At 39.4% G+C, this 24,707-nt stretch overlaps 1 protein-coding gene across 4 annotated transcripts in view; it reads right to left on the bottom strand.

Annotated features, from left to right (window-relative positions):
- The window catches only part of LOC133613889 (cordon-bleu protein-like 1), a 182,162-nt gene that overhangs the window by 103,787 nt on the left and 53,668 nt on the right, over positions 1 to 24,707 (bottom strand). The gene's annotated exons all lie outside the window — the stretch shown is intronic.

Below are 24,707 nucleotides of genomic sequence, written 5' to 3'. Positions count from 1 at the left end.
ATGGATGGATAATGGATGGGTGGTTAAATAGATGGTTGGCTGGTTAAATGGATGAATGAACAGAGACAACCACCAGTTGGATGGATGTTAGATGGATGGACGGGTGTTAGATAGATGTATTGATGGTTAGATGGATGGATGGACAGATGGATGGTTAGATTGATGGACAGACGGTTGGATGGGATGGATGAATGGATGTTAGATGGATGAATGGATGTTAGATGATGTATTGATTGTTAGATAGACAGACATATGTCGGATGGATGGTTAGATAGATGGTTGGATGGTTAAATGGATGAATGAACAGAGACAACCACCAGTTGGATGGTTATATGGATAAATGTTAGATGGATGACAGATGTTAGATAGATATATTGATGGTTAGATGGATGGATGGACAGATGGATGTTAGATTGATGGACAGATGGTTGGATGGTTGGATGGTTAGAAAGGACAGATGACAGATGGATGAATGTTAGAAGGTTGGATGAAAGTATTGATGGTTGGATGGACGGGATGGATGAATGGATGTTGGATGATGTACTGATTGTTAGATAGATGGACATATGTCGGATGGATGGATGTATGATGATTAGATGGATGTTAGATGATGGATGGACGGTTAGATGGATGGATGGTTGATGCTAGATGGATAGACGGATGTTAAATGGATGAATTGATGGTTAGATGGTTGGTTGGATGGATGGATAATGGATGGATGGTTAGATAGATGGTTGGATGGTTAAATGGATGAATGAACAGAGACAACCACCAGTTGGATGGTCTATATGGATGGATGTTAGATGGATGGACGGGTGTTAGATAGATGTATTGATGGTTAGATGGATGAATGGACAGATGGATGTTAGATTGATGGACAGACGGTTGGATGGGATGGATGAATGAATGTTAGATGATGTATTGATTGTTAGATAGATGGCCATATGTCGGATGGATGGTTAGATGGATGGATGGTTAGATGGTTAAATGGATGAATGAACAGAGACAACCACCAGTTGGATGGTTATATGGATGGATGTTAGATGGATGACAGATGTTAGATAGATGTATTGATGGTTAGATGATGGTTAGATGGATGGATGGACAGATGGATGTTAGATTGATGGACAGATGGATGGATGGTTAGAAAGGACAGATGGCAGATGGATGAATGTTAGAAGGTTGGATGAATGTATTGATGGTTGGATGGACGGGATGGATGAATGGATGTTGGATGATGTACTGATTGTTAGATAGATGGGCATATGTCGGATGGATGGATGTATGATGATTAGATGGATGTTAGATGATGGATGGACGGTTAGATGGATGGATGGTTGGTGCTAGATGGATAGACGGATGTTAAATGGATGAATTGATGGTTAGATGGTTGGTTGGATGGATGGATAATGGATGGATGGTTAGATAGATGGTTGGCTGGTTAAATGGATGAATGAACAGAGACAACCACCAGTTGGATGGTCTATATTGATGGATGTTAGATGGATGGACGGGTGTTAGATAGATGTATTGATGGTTAGATGGATGGATGGACAGACGGATGTTAGATTGATGGACAGACGGTTGGATGGGATGGATGAATGAATGTTAGATGATGTATTGATTGTTAGATAGATGGCCATATGTCGGATGGATGGTTAGATGGATGGATGGTTAGATGGTTAAATGGATGAATGAACAGAGACAACCACCAGTTGGATGGTTATATGGATGGATGTTAGATGGATGACAGATGTTAGATAGATGTATTGATGGTTAGATGGATGGATGGACAGATGGGTGGTTGGATTGATGGACAGATGGTTGGATGGTTAGAAAGGACCGATGCCAGATGGATGAATGTTAGAAGGTTGGATGATGTATTGATGGTTAGATGGACGGGATGGATGAATGGATGTTAGATGATGTACTGATTGTTAGATAGATGGACATATGTCAGATAGATGGATGTATAATGATTAGATGGATGTTAGATGATGGATGGACGGATGGATGGTTGGATGGATGTTAGATGATGGATGGACGGTTAGATGATGCATTGATGTTAGATAGACGGACATATGTTTGATAGATGGATGGATGGTTAGATGATTGGATAGACGGATGGTTAGTTAGATGGTTATATGGATGGATGTTAGATGGACGGACGGATGTTAGATGTATTGATGGTTAGATGAATGGATGGACAGATGGATGAATGTTAGAAGGTTGGATGAATGTATTGATGGTTGGATGGACGGGATGGATGAATGGATGTTAGATGATGTATTGATTGTTAGATAGATGGGCATATGTCAGATAGATGGATGTATAATGATTAGATGGATGTTAAATGATGGATGGACGGTTAGATGGATGGATGGTTGGATGGATGTTAGATGATGGATGGATGGTTAGATGGATGGATGGTTGGATGGATGATGCTAGATGGATAGACGGATGTTAGATGGATGATTTGATGGTTAGATGGTTGGTTGGATGGACGGATAATGGATGGATGGTTAGATAGATGGTTGGCTGGTTAAATGGATGAATGAACAGAGACAACCACCAGTTGGATGGTCTATATGGATGGATGTTAGATGGATGGACGGGTGTTAGATAGATGTATTGATGGTTAGATGGATGGATGGACAGACGGATGGTTAGATTAATGGACAGACGGTTGGATGGGATGGATGAATGGATGTTAGATGGATGAATGGATGTTAGATGATGTATTGATTGTTAGATAGACAGACATATGTCGGATGGATGGTTAGATGGATGGATGGTTAGATGGTTAAATGGATGAATGAACATAGACAACCACCAGTTGGATGGTTATATGGATGGATGTTAGATGGATGACAGATGTTAGATAGACGTATTGATGGTTAGATGTTGGTTAGATGGATGGATGGACAGATGGATGGTTAGATTGATGGACAGATGGTTGGATGGTTAGAAAGGACAGCTGCCAGATGGATGAATGTTAAAAGGTTGGATGAATGTATTGATGGTTGGATGGACGGGATGGATGAATGGATGTTAGATGATGTACTGATTGTTAGATAGATGGACATGTCGGATGGATGGTTAGATGGATGGATGGTTAGATGGATGGTTGGATGGTTAAATGGATGAATGAACAGAGACAACTACCAGTTGGATGGTTATATGGATGGATGGTAGATGGATGACAGATGTTAGATAGATGTATTGATGGTTAGATGGATGGATGGACAGATGGATGTTAGTTTGATGGACAGATGGTTGGATGGTTAGAAAGGACAGATGCCAGATGGATGAATGTTAGAAGGTTGGATGAATGTATTGATGGTTGGATGGACGGGATGATGAATGGATGTTAGATGATGTACTGATTGTTAGATAGATGGACATATGTCAGATAGATGGATGTATAATGATTAGATGGATGTTAGATGATGGATGGACGGTTAGATGGATGGATGGTTGGATGGATGATGCTAGATGGATAGACGGATGTTAGATGGATGAATTGATGGTTAGATGGATGGATGGATGGTTAGATAGATGGTTGGCTGGTTAAATGGATGAATGAACAGAGACAACCACCAGTTGGATGGTCTATATGGATGGATGTTAGATGGATGGACGGGTGTTAGATAGATGTATTGATGGTTAGATGGATGGATGGACAGATGGATGGTTAGATTGATGGACAGACGGTTGGATGGGATGGATGAATGGATGTTAGATGATGTATTGATTGCTAGATAGATGGTTGGATGGTTAAATGGATGAATAAACAGACAACCACCAGTTGGATGGTTATATGAATGGATGTTAGATGGATGACAGATGTTAGATAGATGTATTGATGGTTAGATGGATGGATGGACAGATGGATGTTAGATTGATGGACAGATGGTTGGATGGTTAGAAAGGACAGATGCCAGATGATGAATGTTAGAATGTTGGATGATATACTGGTGGTTGGATGGACGGGATGGATGAATGGATGTTAGATGATGTACTGATTGTTAGATAGATGGACATATGTCGGATGGATGGATGGATGTATGATGATTAGATGGATGTTAGATGATGGATGGACGGTTAGATTGATGGATGGTTGGATGGATGATGCTAGATGGATGGACGGTTAGATGGATGGATGATTGGATGGATGATGCTAGATGGATAGACGGATGTTAGATGGATGAATTGATGGTTAGATGGTTGGTTGGATGGATGGATGGATGGTTAGATAGATGGTTGGCTGGTTAAATGGATGAATGAAAAGAGACAACCACCAGTTGGATGGTCTATATGGATGGATGTTAGATGGATGGACGGGTGTTAGATAGATGTATTGATGGTTAGATGGATGGATGGACAGATGGATGGTTAGATTGATGGACAGACGGTTGGATGGGATGGATGAATGGATGTTAGATGATGTATTGATTGTTAGATAGATGGTTGGATGGTTAAATGGATGAATAAACAGACAACCACCAGTTGGATGGTTATATGAATGGATGTTAGATGGATGACAGATGTTAGATAGATGTATTGATGGTTAGATGATGGTTAGATGGATGGATGGACAGATGGATGTTAGATTGATGGACAGATGGTTGGATGGTTAGAAAGGACAGATGCCAGATGGATGAATGTTAGAAGGTTGGATGAATGTATTGATGATTGGATGGACGGGATGGATGAATGGATGTTGGATGATGTACTGATTGTTAGATAGATGGACATATGTCGGATGGATGGATGTATGATGATTGGATGGATGTTAGATGATGGATGGACGGTTAGATGGATGGATGGTTGGATGGATGATGCTAGATGATAGACGGATGTTAGATGGATGGATTGATGGTTAGATGGTTGGTTGGATGGATGGATAATGGATGGGTGGTTAAATAGATGGTTGGCTGGTTAAATGGATGAATGAACAGAGACAACCACCAGTTGGATGGATGTTAGATGGATGGACGGGTGTTAGATAGATGTATTGATGGTTAGATGGATGGATGGACAGATGGATGGTTAGATTGATGGACAGACGGTTGGATGGGATGGATGAATGGATGTTAGATGGATGAATGGATGTTAGATGATGTATTGATTGTTAGATAGACAGACCTATGTCGGATGGATGGTTAGATAGATGGTTGGATGGTTAAATGGATGAATGAACAGAGACAACCACCAGTTGGATGGTTATATGGATAAATGTTAGATGGATGACAGATGTTAGATAGATGTATTGATGGTTAGATGATGGTTAGATGGATGGATGGACAGATGGATGTTAGATTGATGGACAGATGGTTGGATGGTTGGATGGTTAGAAAGGACAGATGACAGATGGATGAATGTTAGAAGGTTGGATGAATGTATTGATGGTTGGATGGACGGGATGGATGAATGGATGCTGGATGATGTACTGATTGTTAGATAGATGGACATATGTCGGATGGATGGATGTATGATGATTAGATGGATGTTAGATGATGGATGGACGGTTAGATGGATGGATGGTTGATGCTAGATGGATAGACGGATGTTAAATGGATGAATTGATGGTTAGATGGTTGGTTGGATGGATGGATAATGGATGGATGGTTAGATAGATGGTTGGCTGGTTAAATGGATGAATGAACAGAGACAACCACCAGTTGGATGGTCTATATGGATGGATGTTAGATGGATGGACGGGTGTTAGATAGATGTATTGATGGTTAGATGGATGAATGGACAGATGGATGTTAGATTGATGGACAGACGGTTGGATGGGATGGATGAATGGATGTTAGATGATGTATTGATTGTTAGATAGATGGCCATATGTCGGATGGATGGTTAGATGGATGGATGGTTAGATGGTTAAATGGATGAATGAACAGACGGTTGGATGGGATGGATGAATGGATGTTAGATGGATGAATGGATGTTAGATGATGTATTGATTGTTAGATAGACAGACATATGTCGGATGGATGGTTAGATAGATGGTTGGATGGTTAAATGGATGAATGAACAGAGACAACCACCAGTTGGATGGTTATATGGATAAATGTTAGATGGATGACAGATGTTAGATAGATATATTGATGGTTAGATGGATGGATGGACAGATGGATGTTAGATTGATGGACAGATGGTTGGATGGTTAGAAAGGACAGATGACAGATGGATGAATGTTAGAAGGTTGGATGAATGTATTGATGGTTGGATGGATGAATGGATGTCGGATGATGTACTGATTGTTAGATAGATGGACATATGTCGGATGGATGGATGATGATTAGATGGATGTTAGATGATGGATGATGCTAGATGGATGGATGGTTGGATGGATGGATGATGCTAGATGATAAACGGATGTTAGATGGGTGGATTGATGGTTAGATGGTTGGTTGGATGGATGGATGGTTAGATAGATGGTTGGCTGGTTAAATGGATGAATGAACAGAGACAACCACCAGTTGGATGGTCTATATGGATGGATGTTAGATGGATGGACGGGTGTTAGATAGATGTATTGATGGTTAGATGGATGGATGGACAGATGGATGGTTAGATTGATGGACAGACGGTTGGATGGGATGGATGAATGGATGTTAGATGATGTATTGATTGTTAGATAGATGGTTGGATGGTTAAATGGATGAATAAACAGACAACCACCAGTTGGATGGTTATATGAATGGATGTTAGATGGATGACAGATGTTAGATAGATGTATTGATGGTTAGATGATGGTTAGATGGATGGATGGACAGATGGATGTTAGATTGATGGACAGATGGTTGGATGGTTAGAAAGGACAGATGCCAGATGGATGAATGTTAGAAGGTTGGATGAATGTATTGATGGTTGGATGGACGGGATGGATGAATGGATGTTGGATGATGTACTGATTGTTAGATAGATGGACATATGTCGGATGGATGGATGTATGATGATTAGATGGATGTTAGATGATGGATGGACGGTTAGATGGATGGATGGTTGGATGGATGATGCTAGATGATAGACGGATGTTAGATGGATGGACAACATAACAAGTGGGGGTTGAGAAGACAACATAACAAGTGGGAGTTGAGAAGACAACATAACAAGTGGGGGTTGAGAAGACAACATAACAAGTGGGAGTTGAGAAGACAACATAACAAGTGGGGGTTGAGAAGACAATATAACAAGTGGGGTTGAGAAGACAACATAACAAGTGGGGGTTGAGAAGACAATATAACAAGTGGGGTTGAGAAGACAACATAACAAGTGGGGGTTTAGAAGACAACATAACAAGTGGGGCTTAGAAGACAACATAACAAGTGGGGGTTGAAAAGACAACATAACAAGTGAGGGTTGAGAAGACAACATAACAAGTGGGGGTTGAGAAGACAACATAACAAGTGGGGTTTAGAAGACAACATAACAAGTGGGGTTTACAAGACAACATAACAAGTGGGGGTTGAGAAGACAACATAACAAGTGGGGTTGAGAAGACAACATAACAAGTGGGGTTGAGTAGACAACATAACAAGTGGGGGTTTAGAAGACAACATAACAAGTGGGGGTTGAGAAGACAACATAACAGGTGGGGGTTGAGAAGACAACATAACAAGTGGGGTTGAGAAGACAACATAACAAGTGGGGGTTTAGAAGACAACATAACAAGTGGAGTTTAGAAGACAACATAAGTGGGGGTTGAGAAGACAACATAACAAGTGGGGGTTGAGAAGACAACATAACAAGTGGGGGTTGAGAAGACAACATAACAAGTAGGGGTTGAGAAGACAACATAACAAGTGGGGGTTGAGGAGACAACATAACAAGTGGGGGTTGAGAAGACAACATAACAAGTGGGGTTGAGAAGACAACATAACAAGTGGGGTTGAGAAGACAACATAACAAGTGGGGTTGAGAAGACAACATAACATGTGGGTTTGAGAAGACAACATAACAAGTGGGGGTTGAGAAGACAACATAACAAGTGGGGGTTGAAAAGACAACAGAACAAGTGAGGGTTGAGAAGACAACATAACAAGTGGGTGTTGAGAAGACAACATAACAAGTGGGGTTGAGAAGACAACATAACAAGTGGGGTTGAGAAGACAACATAACAAGTGGGGTTGAGAAGACAACATAACAAGTGGGGGTTGAGAAGACAACATAACAAGTGGGGTTGAGAAGACAACATAACAAGTGGGGTTGAGAAGACAACATAACAAGTGGGGTTGAGAAGACAACATAACAAGTGGGGTTGAGAAGACAACATAACAAGTGGGGGTTGAGAAGACAACATAACAAGTGGATTCATGATACAAGCTGTAAGAATGTCACTATGCAGGTTCCTGGGTAACTAATAGAGTTGTGTGTCCTGATACCTTGTCACTTCTGATACAACACCGATACAGGAGTCTTGAGGATTTGACAACACTGATATTAAGCTGATACGGTGTACGCACTCACCTGAGTACTCATGATATTATTTAGTAGTGTGGGAGGTTACAAAAGGTGAGATGAAGTGAAAGTATTTATAAAAACATGACTGTGGACATATGTAGACAACACATGAATATTACCATTCAGGTACAACAATTAAATTAATAATTTATACATCTGTAGTTAGTCAATTGAATGCTATGATTATATTGTTAATAAAATGTATATTAGTACTATTATTTACTCAAAATGTATTACATTTCATTAAAATTATTAGTATTATGTCTACAAGGCTGCTAACGTATGCAGTATTGCATCATTTCCATATTTTGGAACAACATATGTATGTATATATATATATATATATATATATATATATATATATATATATATATATATATATATATACATACACATTATATACATATATATCAATCAATCAATCAATGTTTATTTATATAACCCTAAATCACAAGTGTCTCAAAGGGCTCCACAAGCCACAACGACATCCTCGGTACAGAGCCCACATAAGGGCAAGGAAAAACTCACCCCAGTGGGACATGGATGTGAATGACTATGAGAAACCTTGGAGAGGACCGCATATGTGGGTAACCCCCCCACCCCCCACCTCTAATACACATACATATACATACATACATATACATACATATACACATATATATATATATATATATAGGAATATTGTCCTGACGATTGAGGGTACCCCCCTCATGAAACAGGCCTGTAGAGATGAAATAGTCTTGTGATTTTTTCCCACACATACATATATATATATATATATATATATATATATATATATATACATACATGTATAAAAACAAATGCATATATACGTATACACACACATATACACACACACACGCATATATATAGACAAACACAATATACACACACTTATAAATATATATGTGTGTATATATATGCATATGTATATAAATGAATGTATATAAATTGTGTGCGTGTATAAATATATACATATATATATATATATATATATATATATAAACACATACACATACTGTACATATATATGTATGTACAGTATGTGTGTGTGTATAATATATATATATATAATATATATATATATACATACATACATATATACACACACACACATACTGTACATACATATATATATATATACGTATGTACAGTATGTGTGTATATATATATATATATATACATACATACATACATACATATATATATATATACATACATATATACATATATATATACATTTATATATATATACACACATATATACATATATATGTATGTATGTATATATATATATATATATATACATACATATATACATATACACACATATATACATACATGTATGTATGTATGTATGTATGTATGTAGGTATATATATTTATTTATTTATTTATTTATACACATACAGACAGACACATAAATACTGTATGTATATCCATCCATCCATTTTCTACCTCTTGTCCCTCTCGGGGTCACAAGGGTGCTGGAGCATATCCTGGCTGCATTGGGGCGGAAGGCGAGGTACACTCTGGACAAGTCACCACCTCTTTGCAGACATATGTATATACATATACAGTTTGTACATACATATATAGACTGCTTGTATCGCACATGATATCACACACAAGTCAACACTGTGCAGGACTGCTTGTATCAGAGACTCTACACGCAAACTGATATCATCTGATACTTTGTTTTGCTAGTAGTGTAAATATATCTGATATCAAGCTCGGGACACCCCAGGTTCATCCAGCAGTTCTCTTGTTTTTACTCTACTTGTGTGAGCAGTAGGAATGTGGAAGACACACGACTAGAAGGTGAATCACCACAATAAACCTTCATGAGCTATTTATCAACAACACCCAGAAACGCATCGCCAAAAAAATTAAGTTTTTTTCAGTGTGTAAAGGATATCATCACATGGGCTCGGGAACACGTCAGAAAATCACTGTCAGCAACTACAGTTGGTCGCTACATCTGTAAGTGCATGTTAAAACTGTACTACGCAAAGCCAAAAGCTATTTATCAACAACACCCAGAAACGTATCGCCAAAAAAATTATGTTTTTTTAGTGTGTAAAGGATATCACCACATGGGCTTGGGAACACTTCAGAAAATCACTGTCAGCAACTACAGTTGGTCGCTACATCTGTAAGTGCAAGTTAAAACTGTACTACGCAAAGCCAAAAGCTATTTATCAACAACACCCAGAAACGCATCGCCAAAAAAATAACTTTTTTTTCAGTATGTAAATGATATCACCGCATGGGCTCGGGAACACGTCAGAAAACCACTGTCGGCAACTACAGTTGGTCGCTACATCTGTAAGTGCAAGTTAAAACTCTACTATGCAAAGCCAAAAGCTATTTATCAACAACACCCAGAAACGCATCGCCAAAAAAATTACATTTTTTTAGTGTGTAAAGGATATCACCACATGGGCTCGGGAACACGTCAGAAAATCACTGTCAGCAACTACAGTTGGTTGCTACATCTGTAAGTGCAAGTTAAAACTATACTACGCAAAGCCAAAAGCTATTTATCAACAACACCCAGAAACGCATCGCCAAAAAAATTAATTTTTTTCAGTGTGTAAAGGATATCACTACATGGGCTCAGGAACACATCAGAAAATCACTGTCTGCAATTACAGTTGGTCGCTGCATCTGTAAGTGCAAGTTAAAACTGTACTACGCAAAGCCAAAAGCTATTTATTAACAACACCCAGAAACGTTATCGCCAAAAAAATTATGTTTTTTAGTGTGTAAAGGATATCACCACATGGGCTCAGGAACACATCAGAAAATCACTGTCCGCAATTACAGTTGGTCGCTACATCTGTAAGTGCAAGTTAAAAGTGTACTACGCAAAGCCAAAAGCTATTTATCAACAACACCCAGAAACGCATCGCCAAAAAAATTATTTTTTTTCAGTGTGTAAAGGATATCACTACATGGGCTCAGGAACACATCAGAAAATCACTGTCCGCAATTACAGTTGGTCGCTACATCTGTAAGTGCAAGTTAAAACTGTACTACGCAAAGCCAAAAGCTATTTATCAACAACACCCAGAAACGCATCGCCAAAAAAATAACTTTTTTTTCAGTATGTAAATGATATCACCGCATGGGCTCGGGAACACGTCAGAAAACCACTGATGGTAACTATAGTTGGTCACTACATCTGTAAGTGCAAGTTAAAACTCTACTATGCAAAGCCAAAAGCTTTTTATCAACAACACCCACAAACGCTTCGCCAAAAAAAATACGTTTTTTCAGTGTGTAAAGGATATCACCACATGGGCTCGGGAAAACGTCAGAAAACCACTGTCGGCAACTACAGTTGGTCGCTACATCTGTAAGTGCAAGTTAAAACTGTACTACGCAAAGCCAAAAGCTTTTTATCAACAACACCCAGAAACGCATCGCCAAAAAAAAAATTTTTTTTTCAGTGTGTAAAGGAGATCACCACATGGGTTCGGGAACACGTCAGAAAACCACTGTCGGCAACTACAGTTGGTCGCTACATCTGTAAGTGCAAATTAAAACTCTCCTATGCAAAGCCAAAAGTTATTTATCAACAACACCCAGAAACGCTTCGCCAAAAAAATTACGTTTTTTCAGTGTAAAGGATATCATCACATGGGCTCGGAACACGTCAGAAAACCACTGTCGGCAACTACATTTGGTCGCTACATCTGTAAGTGCAAGTTAAAACTCTACTACGCAAAGCCAAAAGCTATTTATCAACAACACACAGAAACGTATCGCCAAAAAAATTAAGTTTTTTCAGTGTGTAAAGGATATCACAACATGGGCTCGGGAACACGTCAGAAAACCACTGTCGGCAACTACAGTTGGTCGCTATATCTGTAAGTGTAAGTTAAAACTATACTACGCAAAGCCAAAAGCTATTTATCAACAACACCCAGAAACGCATCGCCAAAAACATTTATTTTTTTTCAGTGTGTAAAGGAGATCACCACATGGGCTCGGGAACACGTCAGAAAACCACTGATGGTAACTATAGTTGGTCACTACATCTGTAAGTGCAAGTTAAAACTCTACTATGCAAAGCCAAAAGCTTTTTATCAACAACACCCACAAACGCTTCGCCAAAAAAAATACGTTTTTTCAGTGTGTAAAGGATATCACCACATGGGCTCGGGAAAACGTCAGAAAACCACTGTCGGCAACTACAGTTGGTCGCTACATCTGTAAGTGCAAGTTAAAACTGTACTACGCAAAGCCAAAAGCTATTTATCAACAACACCCAGAAACGCATCGCCAAAAAAATTATTTTTTTTCAGTGTGTAAAGGATATCACTACATGGGCTCAGGAACACATCAGAAAATCACTGTCCGCAATTACAGTTGGTCGCTACATCTGTAAGTGCAAGTTAAAACTGTACTACGCAAAGCCAAAAGCTATTTATTAACAACACCCAGAAACGTATCGCCAAAAAAATTACGTTTTTTCAGTGTGTAAAGGATATCACAACATGGGCTCGGGAACACGTCAGAAAACCACTGTCGGCAACTACAGTTGGTCGCTATATCTGTAAGTGTAAGTTAAAACTATACTACGCAAAGCCAAAAGCTATTTATCAACAACACCCAGAAACGCATCGCCAAAAACATTTATTTTTTTTCAGTGTGTAAAGGAGATCACCACATGGGCTCGGGAACACGTCAGAAAACCACTGATGGTAACTATAGTTGGTCACTACATCTGTAAGTGCAAGTTAAAACTCTACTATGCAAAGCCAAAAGCTTTTTATCAACAACACCCAGAAACGTATCGCCAAAAAAATTACGTTTTTTCAGTGTGTAAAGGATATCACAACATGGGCTCGGGAACACGTCAGAAAATCACTGTCAGCAACTACAGTTGGTCGCTACATCTGTAAGTGCATGTTAAAACTGTACTACGCAAAGCCAAAAGCTATTTATCAACAACACCCAGAAACGTATCGCCAAAAAAATTCTGTTTTTTTAGTGTGTAAAGGATATCACCACATGGGCTTGGGAACACTTCAGAAAATCACTGTCAGCAACTACAGTTGGTCGCTACATCTGTAAGTGCAAGTTAAAACTGTACTACGCAAAGCCAAAAGCTATTTATCAACAACACCCAGAAACGCATCGCCAAAAAAATAACTTTTTTTTCAGTATGTAAATGATATCACCGCATGGGCTCGGGAACACGTCAGAAAACCACTGTCGGCAACTACAGTTGGTCGCTACATCTGTAAGTGCAAGTTAAAACTCTACTATGCAAAGCCAAAAGCTATTTATCAACAACACCCAGAAACGCATCGCCAAAAAAATTACATTTTTTTCGTGTGTAAAGGATATCACCACATGGGCTCGGGAACACGTCAGAAAATCACTGTCAGCAACTACAGTTGGTTGCTACATCTGTAAGTGCAAGTTAAAACTCTACTATGCAAAGCCAAAAGCTATTTATCAACAACACCCAGAAACGCATCGCCAAAAAAATTAATTTTTTTCAGTGTGTAAAGGATATCACTACATGGGCTCAGGAACACATCAGAAAATCACTGTCTGCAATTACAGTTGGTCGCTGCATCTGTAAGTGCAAGTTAAAACTGTACTACGCAAAGCCAAAAGCTATTTATTAACAACACCCAGAAACGTTATCGCCAAAAAAATTATGTTTTTTAGTGTGTAAAGGATATCACCACATGGGCTCAGGAACACATCAGAAAATCACTGTCCGCAATTACAGTTGGTCGCTACATCTGTAAGTGCAAGTTAAAAGTGTACTACGCAAAGCCAAAAGCTATTTATCAACAACACCCAGAAACGCATCGCCAAAAAAATTATTTTTTTTCAGTGTGTAAAGGATATCACTACATGGGCTCAGGAACACATCAGAAAATCACTGTCCGCAATTACAGTTGGTCGCTACATCTGTAAGTGCAAGTTAAAACTGTACTACGCAAAGCCAAAAGCTATTTATCAACAACACCCAGAAACGCATCGCCAAAAAAATAACTTTTTTTTCAGTATGTAAATGATATCACCGCATGGGCTCGGGAACACGTCAGAAAACCACTGATGGTAACTATAGTTGGTCACTACATCTGTAAGTGCAAGTTAAAACTCTACTATGCAAAGCCAAAAGCTTTTTATCAACAACACCCACAAACGCTTCGCCAAAAAAAATACGTTTTTTCAGTGTGTAAAGGATATCACCACATGGGCTCGGGAAAACGTCAGAAAACCACTGTCGGCAACTACAGTTGGTCGCTACATCTGTAAGTGCAAGTTAAAACTGTACTTCGCAAAGCCAAAAGCTTTTTATCAACAACACCCAGAAACGCATCGCCAAAAAAAAAATTTTTTTTTCAGTGTGTAAAGGAGATCACCACATGGGTTCGGGAACACGTCAGAAAACCACTGTCGGCAACTACAGTTGGTCGCTACATCTGTAAGTGCAAATTAAAACTCTCCTATGCAAAGCCAAAAGTTATTTATCAACAACACCCAGAAACGCTTCGCCAAAAAAATTACGTTTTTTCAGTGTAAAGGATATCATCACATGGGCTCGGAACACGTCAGAAAACCACTGTCGGCAACTACATTTGGTCGCTACATCTGTAAGTGCAAGTTAAAACTCTACTACGCAAAGCCAAAAGCTATTTATCAACAACACACAGAAACGTATCGCCAAAGAAATTACGTTTTTTCAGTGTGTAAAGGATATCACCACATGGGCTCGGGAACATGTCAGAAAACCACTGTCAGCAACTACAGTTGGACGCTACATCTGTAAGTGCAAGTTAAAACTATACTACGCAAAGCCAAAGGCTATTTATCAACAACAACCAGAAACGCATCGCCAAAAAAAATATTTTTTTTCAGTGTGTAAAGGAGATCACCACATGGGCTCAGGAACACTTCAGAAAACCACTGTCAGTAACTACAGTTGGTCGCTACATCTGTAAGTGCAAGTTATAACTCTACTACGCAAAGCCAAAAGCTATTTATCAACAACACCCAGAAACGCATCGCCAAAAAAATTACGTTTTTTTAGTGTGTAAAGGATATCACCACATGGGCTCGGGAACACGTCAGAAAATCACTGTCAGCAACTACAGTTGGACGCTACATCTGTAAGTGCAAGTTAAAACTCTACTACGCAAAGCCAAAAGCTATTTATTAACAATACTCAGAAACGCATCGCCAAAAAAATTACATTTTTTTAGTGTGTAAAGGATATCACCACATGGGCTCGGGAACACGTCAGAAAACCACTGTCGGCAACTACAGTTGGTCGCTACATCTGTAAGTGCAAGTTAAAACTCTACTATGCAAAGCCAAAAGCTTTTTATCAACAACACCCAGAAACGCATCGCCAAAAAAATTACATTTTTTTAGTGTGTAAAGGATATCACCAAATGGACTCGGGAACACGTCAGAAAATCACTGTCAGCAACTACAGTTGGTCGCTACATCTGTAAGTGCAAGTTAAAACTCTACTATGCAAAGCCAAAAGCTATTTATCAACAACACCCAGAAACGCATCGCCAAAAAAATTAATTTTTTTCAGTGTGTAAAGGATATCACTACATGGGCTCAGGAACACATCAGAAAATCACTGTCCGCAGTTACAGTTGGTCGCTGCATCTGTAAGTGCAAGTTAAAACTGTACTACGCAAAGCCAAAAGCTATTTATTAACAACACCCAGAAACGTATCGCCAAAAAAATTATGTTTTTTTAGTGTGTAAAGGATATCACCACATGGGCTTGGGAACACTTCAGAAAATCACAGTCAGCAACTACAGTTGGTCGCTACATCTGTAAGTGCAAGTTAAAACTGTACTACGCAAAGCCAAAAGCTATTTATCAACAACACCCAGAAACGCATCGCCAAAAAAATAACTTTTTTTTCAGTATGTAAATGATATCACCGCATGGGCTTGGGAACACGTCAGAAAACCACTGTCGGCAACTACAGTTGGTCGCTACATCTGTAAGTGCAAGTTAAAACTCTACTATGCAAAGCCAAAAGCTTTTTATCAACAACACCCAGAAACGCTTTGCCAAAAAAATTAAGTTTTTTCAGTGTGTAAAAGATATCACCACATGGGCTCGGGAACACGTCAGAAAATCACTGTCAGCAACTACAGTTGGTCGCTACATCTGTAAGTGCAAGTTAAAACTATACTACGCAAAGCCAAAAGCTATTTATCAACAACACCCAGAAACGCATCGCCAAATTTTTTTTTTTTTTTCAGTGTGTAAAGGAGATCACCACATGGACTCAGGAACACGTCAGAAAATCACTATCAGCAACTACAGTTGGTCGCTACATCTGTAAGTGCAAGTTAAAACTGTACTACGGGAAGCTAAAAGCTATTTATTAACAACACCCAGAAACGCATCGCCAAAACAATTACGTTTTTTTGGTGTGTAAAGGATATCACCGCATGGGCTCGGGAACACGTCAGAAAACCACTGTCAGCAACTACAGTTGGTCGCTACATCTGTAAGTGCAAGTTAAAACTCTACTATGCAAAGCCAAAAGCTTTTTATCAACAACAACCGGAAACGCTTCGCCAAAAAAATTACGTTTTTTCAGTGTGTAAAAGATATCACCACATGGGCTCGGGAACACGTCAGAAAATCACTGTCAGCAACTACAGTTGGACGCTACATCTGTAAGTGCAAGTTAAAACTCTACTACGCAAAGCCAAAAGCTATTCATCAACAACACACAGAAACGTATAGCCAAAAAAATTAAGTTTTTTCAGTGTGTAAAGGATATCACAACATGGGCTCGGAAACACGTCAGAAAACCACTGTCGGCAACTACAGTTGGTCGCTACATCTGTAAGTGCAAGTTAAAACTGTACTACGCAAAGCCAAAAGCTATTCATCAACAACACCCAGAAACGCATCGCCAAAAAAATTACGTTTTTTTCAGTATGTAAATGATATCACCGCATGGGCTCGGGAAAACGTCAGAAAACCACTGTCGGCAACTACAGTTGGTCGCTACATCTGTAAGTGCAAGTTAAAACTGTACTACGCAAAGCCAAAAGCTATTTATCAACAACACCCAGAAACGCATCGCCAAAAAAATTACGTTTTTTCAGTGTGTAAAGGATATCACCACATGGGCTCGGGAACACGTCAGAAAACCACTGTCAGCAACTACAGTTGGTCGCTACATCTGTAAGTGCAAGTTAAAACTCTACTACGCAAAGCCAAAAGCTATTCATCAACAACACACAGAAACGTATCGCCAAAAAAATTACGTTTTTTCAGTGTGTAAAGGATATCACCACATCGGCTCGGGAACACGTCAGAAAATCACTGTCGGCAACTACACTTGGTCGCTACATCTGTCAGTGCAAGTTAAAACTCTACTATGCAAAGCCAAAAGCTTTTTATCAACAACACCCAGAAACGCATCGCCAAAACAATTACGTTTTTTGGTGTGTAAAGGATATCACCACATGGGCGCGGGAACACATCAGAAAATCACTGTCGGCAACTACAGTTGGTCGCTACATCTGTAAGTGAAAATTAAAACTCTCCTATGCAAAGCCAAAAGTTATTTATCAACAACACCCGGAAACGCTTCGCCAAAAAAATTACGTTTTTTCAGTGTGTAAAAGATATCACCACATGGGCTCGGGAACACGTCAGAAAATCACTGTCAGCAACTACAGTTGGTCGCTACATCTGTAAGTGCAAGTTAAAACTATACTACGCAAAGCCAAAAGCTATTTATCAACAACACCCAGAAACGCATCGCCAAAAAAATAACTTTTTTTTCAGTATGTAAATGATATCACCGCATGGGCTTGGGAACACGTCAGAAAACCACTGTCGGCAACTACAGTTGGTCGCTACATCTGTAAGTGCAAGTTAAAACTCTACTATGCAAAGCCAAAAGCTTTTTATCAACAACACCCAGAAACGCTTTGCCAAAAAAATTAAGTTTTTTCAGTGTGTAAAAGATATCACCACATGGGCTCGGGAACACGTCAGAAAATCACTGTCAGCAACTACAGTTGGTCGCTACATCTGTAAGTGCAAGTTAAAACTATACTACGCAAAGCCAAAAGCTATTTATCAACAACACCCAGAAACGCATCGCCAAATTTTTTTTTTTTTTCAGTGTGTAAAGGAGATCACCACATGGACTCAGGAACACGTCAGAAAATCACTATCAGCAACTACAGTTGGTCGCTACATCTGTAAGTGCAAGTTAAAACTGTACTACGGGAAGCCAAAAGCTATTTATTAACAACACCCAGAAACGCATCGCCAAAACAATTACGTTTTTTTGGTGTGTAAAGGATATCACCGCATGGGCTCGGGAACACGTCAGAAAACCACTGTCAGCAACTACAGTTGGTCGCTACATCTGTAAGTGCAAGTTAAAACTCTACTATGCAAAGCCAAAAGCTTTTTATCAACAACAACCGGAAACGCTTCGCCAAAAAAATTACGTTTTTTCAGTGTGTAAAAGATATCACCACATGGGCTCGGGAACACGTCAGAAAATCACTGTCAGCAACTACAGTTGGACGCTACATCTGTAAGTGCAAGTTAAAACTCTACTACGCAAAGCCAAAAGCTATTCATCAACAACACACAGAAACGTATCGCCAAAAAAATTAAGTTTTTTCAGTGTGTAAAGGATATCACAACATGGGCTCGGAAACACGTCAGAAAACCACTGTCGGCAACTACAGTTGGTCGCTACATCTGTAAGTGCAAGTTAAAACTGTACTACGCAAAGCCAAAAGCTATTCATCAACAACACCCAGAAACGCATCGCCAAAAAAATTACGTTTTTTTCAGTATGTAAATGATATCACCGCATGGGCTCGGGAAAACGTCAGAAAACCACTGTCGGCAACTACAGTTGGTCGCTACATCTGTAAGTGCAAGTTAAAACTGTACTACGCAAAGCCAAAAGCTATTTATCAACAACACCCAGAAACGCTTCTCCAAAAAAATTAAATTTTTTCAGTGTGTAATGGATATCACCACATGGGCTCGGGAACACTTCAGAAAATCACTGTCAGCAACTACAGTTGGTCGCTACATCTGTAAGTGCAAGTTAAAACTGTACTACGCAAAGCCAAAAGCTATTTATCAACAACACCCAGAAACGCATCGCCAAAAAAATAACTTTTTTTTCAGTATGTAAATGATATCACCGCATGGGCTCGGGAACACGTCAGAAAACCACTGTCGGCAACTACAGTTGGACGCTACATCTGTAAGTGCAAGTTAAAACTATACTACGCAAAGCCAAAAGCTATTTATCAACAACAACCAGAAACGCATCGCCAAAAAAATATTTTTTTTCAGTGTGTAAAGGAGATCACCACATGGGCTCAGGAACACTTCAGAAAACCACTGTCAGTAACTACAGATGGTCGCTACATCTGTAAGTGCAAGTTATAACTCTACTACGCAAAGCCAAAAGCTATTTATCAACAACACCCAGAAACGCATCGCCAAAAAAATTAAGTTTTTTCAGTGTGTAAATAATATCACCACATGGGTTCGGGAACACGTCAGAAAATCACTGTCGGCAACTACAGTTGGTCGCTACATCTGTAAGTGCAAGTTAAAACTGTACTACGTAAAGCCAAAAGCTTTTTATCAACAACACCCAGAAACGCTTTGCCAAAAAAATTACGTTTTTTCAGTGTGTAAAAGATATCACCACATGGGCTCGGGAACACGTCCGAAAATCACTGTCAGCAACTACAGTTGGTCGCTACATCTGTAAGTGCAAGTTAAAACTGTACTACGCAAAGCCAAAAGCTATTTATCAACAACACCCAGAAACGCTTCGCCAAAAAAATTACGTTTTTTCAGTGTGTAAAGGATATCACCACATGGGTTCGGGAACACGTCAGAAAACCACTGACGGTAACTATAGTTGGTCGCTAAATCTGTAAGTTTAAGTTAAAACTCTACTAAACAAAGCCAAAAGCTATTTATCAACAACACCCGGAAACGCCGCCGGCTTTGCTGGGCCCGAGCTCATCTAAGATGGACTGATGCAAAGTGGAAAACTGTTCTATGGTCTGACGAGTCCACATTTCAAATTGTTTTTGGAAACTGTGGACATCGTGTTAGCACAATAGGCCTTCATTATGTGCTATTATTGGTCCTGAGCGTGTATATTGACAGTCGTTGGAATGCCGTTATGTTTGGACTTGCCAACAAAAAACAGGAAAGTGAGCAGCGGCGGGGAAGCATCACAAGAATATGACAAAGAAAGAGAGGAAATTGAAAAAGGAGTAGAAAAAAAAACAGCAAATATTTCTGTTGAACGAAAAAAAAAAAACTCTTCCTGAGTGCAAAGTCCTGACTTCAAAGTCCTGGTTGCTTGTTTGCCTTAGTAATTATTTGCACTGCACTAAGTCTACAGCTGTCTGCTACTAACGAGTCTGCTCCACGGCACAGAACATGTTCTTGAGTGACACGCCCACGCTGTCACCGCTTGCATCACCGGAACCTTCTGCCGCGCTTCAGTGGAGCGAGCATGAAAACAAACTCACTTCCACGATATTCTAAATGTGGACTAAAGTTTTTTACGAGGGTTAGTTCTGCTAAGTTTGAATGCATGAATGAATACGTGAAAAAAAAAAAAAAACCTGGTGTCTAAACAGATTTTGTAGGAATACAGAATTTGTACTCCTGCTTAAGGAGCACTTGCATTTTAGAGGAGAGGAGCCACACTTCCATGTTTAGATAGCAGTTTCACACACTGATCCGCTTTTGTCCACGCTAACCCAGCGAAACATTTGAAGAATGTTAGATCATGGTTAGTTAGTACCATGTTTAGAGAACAGCTCATAAACGTACAATGCAACATGCTTTAGGAGCACTTGCATTTAGTGGAGAGGAGCTACACTTCCATGTTTCGACAGCAGTTTCACACACTGATCCGCTTGTGTCCGCGCTAACCCAGCGAAACATTTGAAGAATGTTAGATCATGGTTAGTTAGCACTACGTTTAGAGAACAGCTCATAAACTTATAATACAACATGCTTTAGGAGCACTTGCATTAAGTGGAGAGGAGATACACTTCCATGTTTAGAAAGCAGTTTCACACACTGATCCGCTTGTGTCCACGCTAACCCAGCGAACACGTAACATTTGAAGAATGTTAGATCATGGTTAGTTAGTACTACGTTTAGAGAACAGCTCAAAAACTTGTTTTAGGAGCACTTGCATTTTAGAGAGGAGCTACACTTCCATGTTTCGATAGCAGTTTCACACACTGATCTGCTTGTGTCCGCGCTAACCCAGCGTAACATTTGAAGATTTTTAGATCATGGTTAGTTAGTACTACGTTTAGAGAACAGCTCATAAACTTACAATACAACATGCTTTAGGAGCACTTGCATTTTAGAGAGGGGCTACACTTCCATGTTTAGACAGCAGTTTCACACACTGATCCGCTTGTGTCCGCGCTAACCCAGCGAAACATTTGAAGAATGTTAGACCATGGTTAGTTAGTACTACGTTTAGAGAACAGCTCATAAACTTACAGTAGCTCCTCTCCATTTAGTGGAGAGGTGCTACACTTCCATGTTTAGACAGCAGTTTCACACACTGATCCGCTTGTGTCCGCGCTAACCCGGCGAACACGTACCATGTGAAAAATGCTAGATCATGGTTACTTAGTACCATGTTTAGAGAACAGCTCATAAACTTACGATACAACATGCTTTAGGAGCACTGGCATTTAGTGGAGAGGAGCTACACTTCCATGTTTAGACAGCAGTTTCACACACTGATCCGCTTGTGTCCGCGCTAACCCAGCGAAACATTTGAAGAATGTTAGATCATGGTTAGTTAGCACTACGTTTAGAGAACAGCTCATAAACGTACAATACAACATGCTTTAGGAGCACTAGCATTTAGTGGAGAGGAGCTACACTTCCATGTTTAGACAGCAGTTTCACACACTGATCTGCTTGTGTCCGCGCTAACCCGGCGAACACGTACCATGTGAAAAATGCTAGATCATGGTTACTTAGTACCATGTTTAGAGAACAGCTCATAAACTTACAATAAAACATGCTTTAGGAGCACTTGCATTTAGTGGAGAGGAGCTACACTTCCATGTTTCGACAGCAGTTTCACACACTGATCCGCTTGTGTCCGCGCTAACCCAGCGTAACATTTGAAGAATGTTAGATCATGGTTAGTTAGTACCACGTTTAGAGAACAGCTCATAAACGTACAATGCAACATGCTTTAGGAGCACTTGCATTTAGTGGAGAGGAGCTACACTTCCATGTTTCGACAGCAGTTTCACACACTGATCCGCTTGTGTCCGCGCTAACCCAGCGAACGCGTAACATTTGAAGAATGTTAGATCATGGTTACTTAGTACTAGGGTTTAGAGAACAGCTCATAAACTTACAATACAACATGCTTTAGGAGCACTTGCATTTAGTGGAGAGGAGCTATACTTTCATGTTTCGACAGCAGTTTCACACACTGATCCGCTTGTGTCCGCGCTAACCCAGCGAAACATTTGAAGAATGTTAGATCATGGTTAGTTAGCACTACGTTTAGAGAACAGCTCATAAACTTATAATACAACATGCTTTAGGAGCACTAGCATTTAGTGGAGAGGAGCTACACTTACAGGTTTAGACAGCAGTTTCACACACTGATCCGCTTGTGTCCGCGCTAACCCAGCGAACGCGTAACATTTGAAGAATGTTAGATCATGGTTACTTAGTACTAGGGTTTAGAGAACAGCTCATAAACTTACAATACAACATGCTTTAGGAGCACTTGCATTTAGTGGAGAGGAGCTACACTTTCATGTTTCGATAGCAGTTACACACACGCTAACCCAGCGTAACATTTGAAGAATGTTAGATCATGGTTAATTAGTACTACGTTTAGAGAACAGCTCATAAACATAAACATGCTTTCGGAGCACTTGCATTTAGTGGAGAGGAGCTACACTTTTTGTCATCACTGTATGGCTCACTCATTTATTATTCTAAATCTTTTTTTCTAACATGTCAAGTGAATAAGTGAACTTTTGTCCTTACTTCTGCACAATACCTCAGATATGGTATGCCAGCACTAGAGAATATGATGTTGTATATTTTTTTTATGGCTGTCAAGCGATTAAAACATTTCATCGTGATTAATCGCATTGTTCTTTCTTTCTTTGGAACATGAACACACTTACAGCATAACACATCACACCATTTCATATCATTTCACTTTACGCCATGTCCGAAAAGGAGTAGGAAGAAGCTAAACTTATTTAATCCTCCCCCTTTCCCACTTCAGAGCGTTTACAAATATATACATTCATTTACTGACTTTTTTTTTTATAGTTTTATAGTTTATATATTGTTCATCGTTCATTCAAAATGAATCGTGATTAATTGCAGAAAGATAAATTTTTCGTCATCCATGACTGGACAATTAATTTGCTTTAATGAAATGTTTTTAAACAGTATGCTTATTGAACACTAAAAGGATATAAACACGTTTTTAAAGAAAATTAAAAAAAAATACCTGTTGGTGTATCACCAGATTTTGTAAGAATACAGAATTTGTACTCCTGCTTTAGGAGCACTTGCATTTTAGAGGAGAGGAGCTACACTTCAATGTTTGGATAGCAGTTTCACGCATGAGATTGCTGGTTTTACGTGCAGAAGAGCATGTTGGGCAGCGCACACACACAGAGTACTTACAAGCAGACACAGTGTGTAGACAGAAAAGGGAGAACGGACGCATTTTAGTGTAAAAAGTAAAGATAAAGGTGAAGTTATAACACTGAAACACCCTCAGGAAGAGCTGCTTTAAGACATGGCTAGCTAGCAAGCGGCTAACATCCATCCACAGTGTTTTAGCTACTTCTAAATCACTAATCCTGGTCTCCATGGCGACAAATAAAGTAAGTTTCTTACAAGTAGCATTATCACTGGAGGATGAGGAATAACTAAACATGCTTCACTACACACCGTAGGAGGATACAATAGCTCACCGGCGTCACAATATGAACAAATACCATGGGTGGATCTACACCTGACATCCACTGTAATGATACCAAGTACAAGAGCGTATCTAGTCAATACTACTATGATTACATCGATAATTTTTATCGTCACAAAATCTTTTTTTAAACATTTTATTATGTTTATAAAGTCGGTAAATACGTCCCTGGACA

The sequence above is a fragment of the Nerophis lumbriciformis genome, linkage group LG13, assembly GCF_033978685.3.
Source record: "Nerophis lumbriciformis linkage group LG13, RoL_Nlum_v2.1, whole genome shotgun sequence".
Classification (NCBI taxonomy): Eukaryota; Metazoa; Chordata; class Actinopteri; order Syngnathiformes; family Syngnathidae; genus Nerophis; species Nerophis lumbriciformis.
The sequence above is the reverse complement of the archived record's forward strand: the minus strand, read 5'-3'. Positions and strand labels throughout refer to the sequence as shown.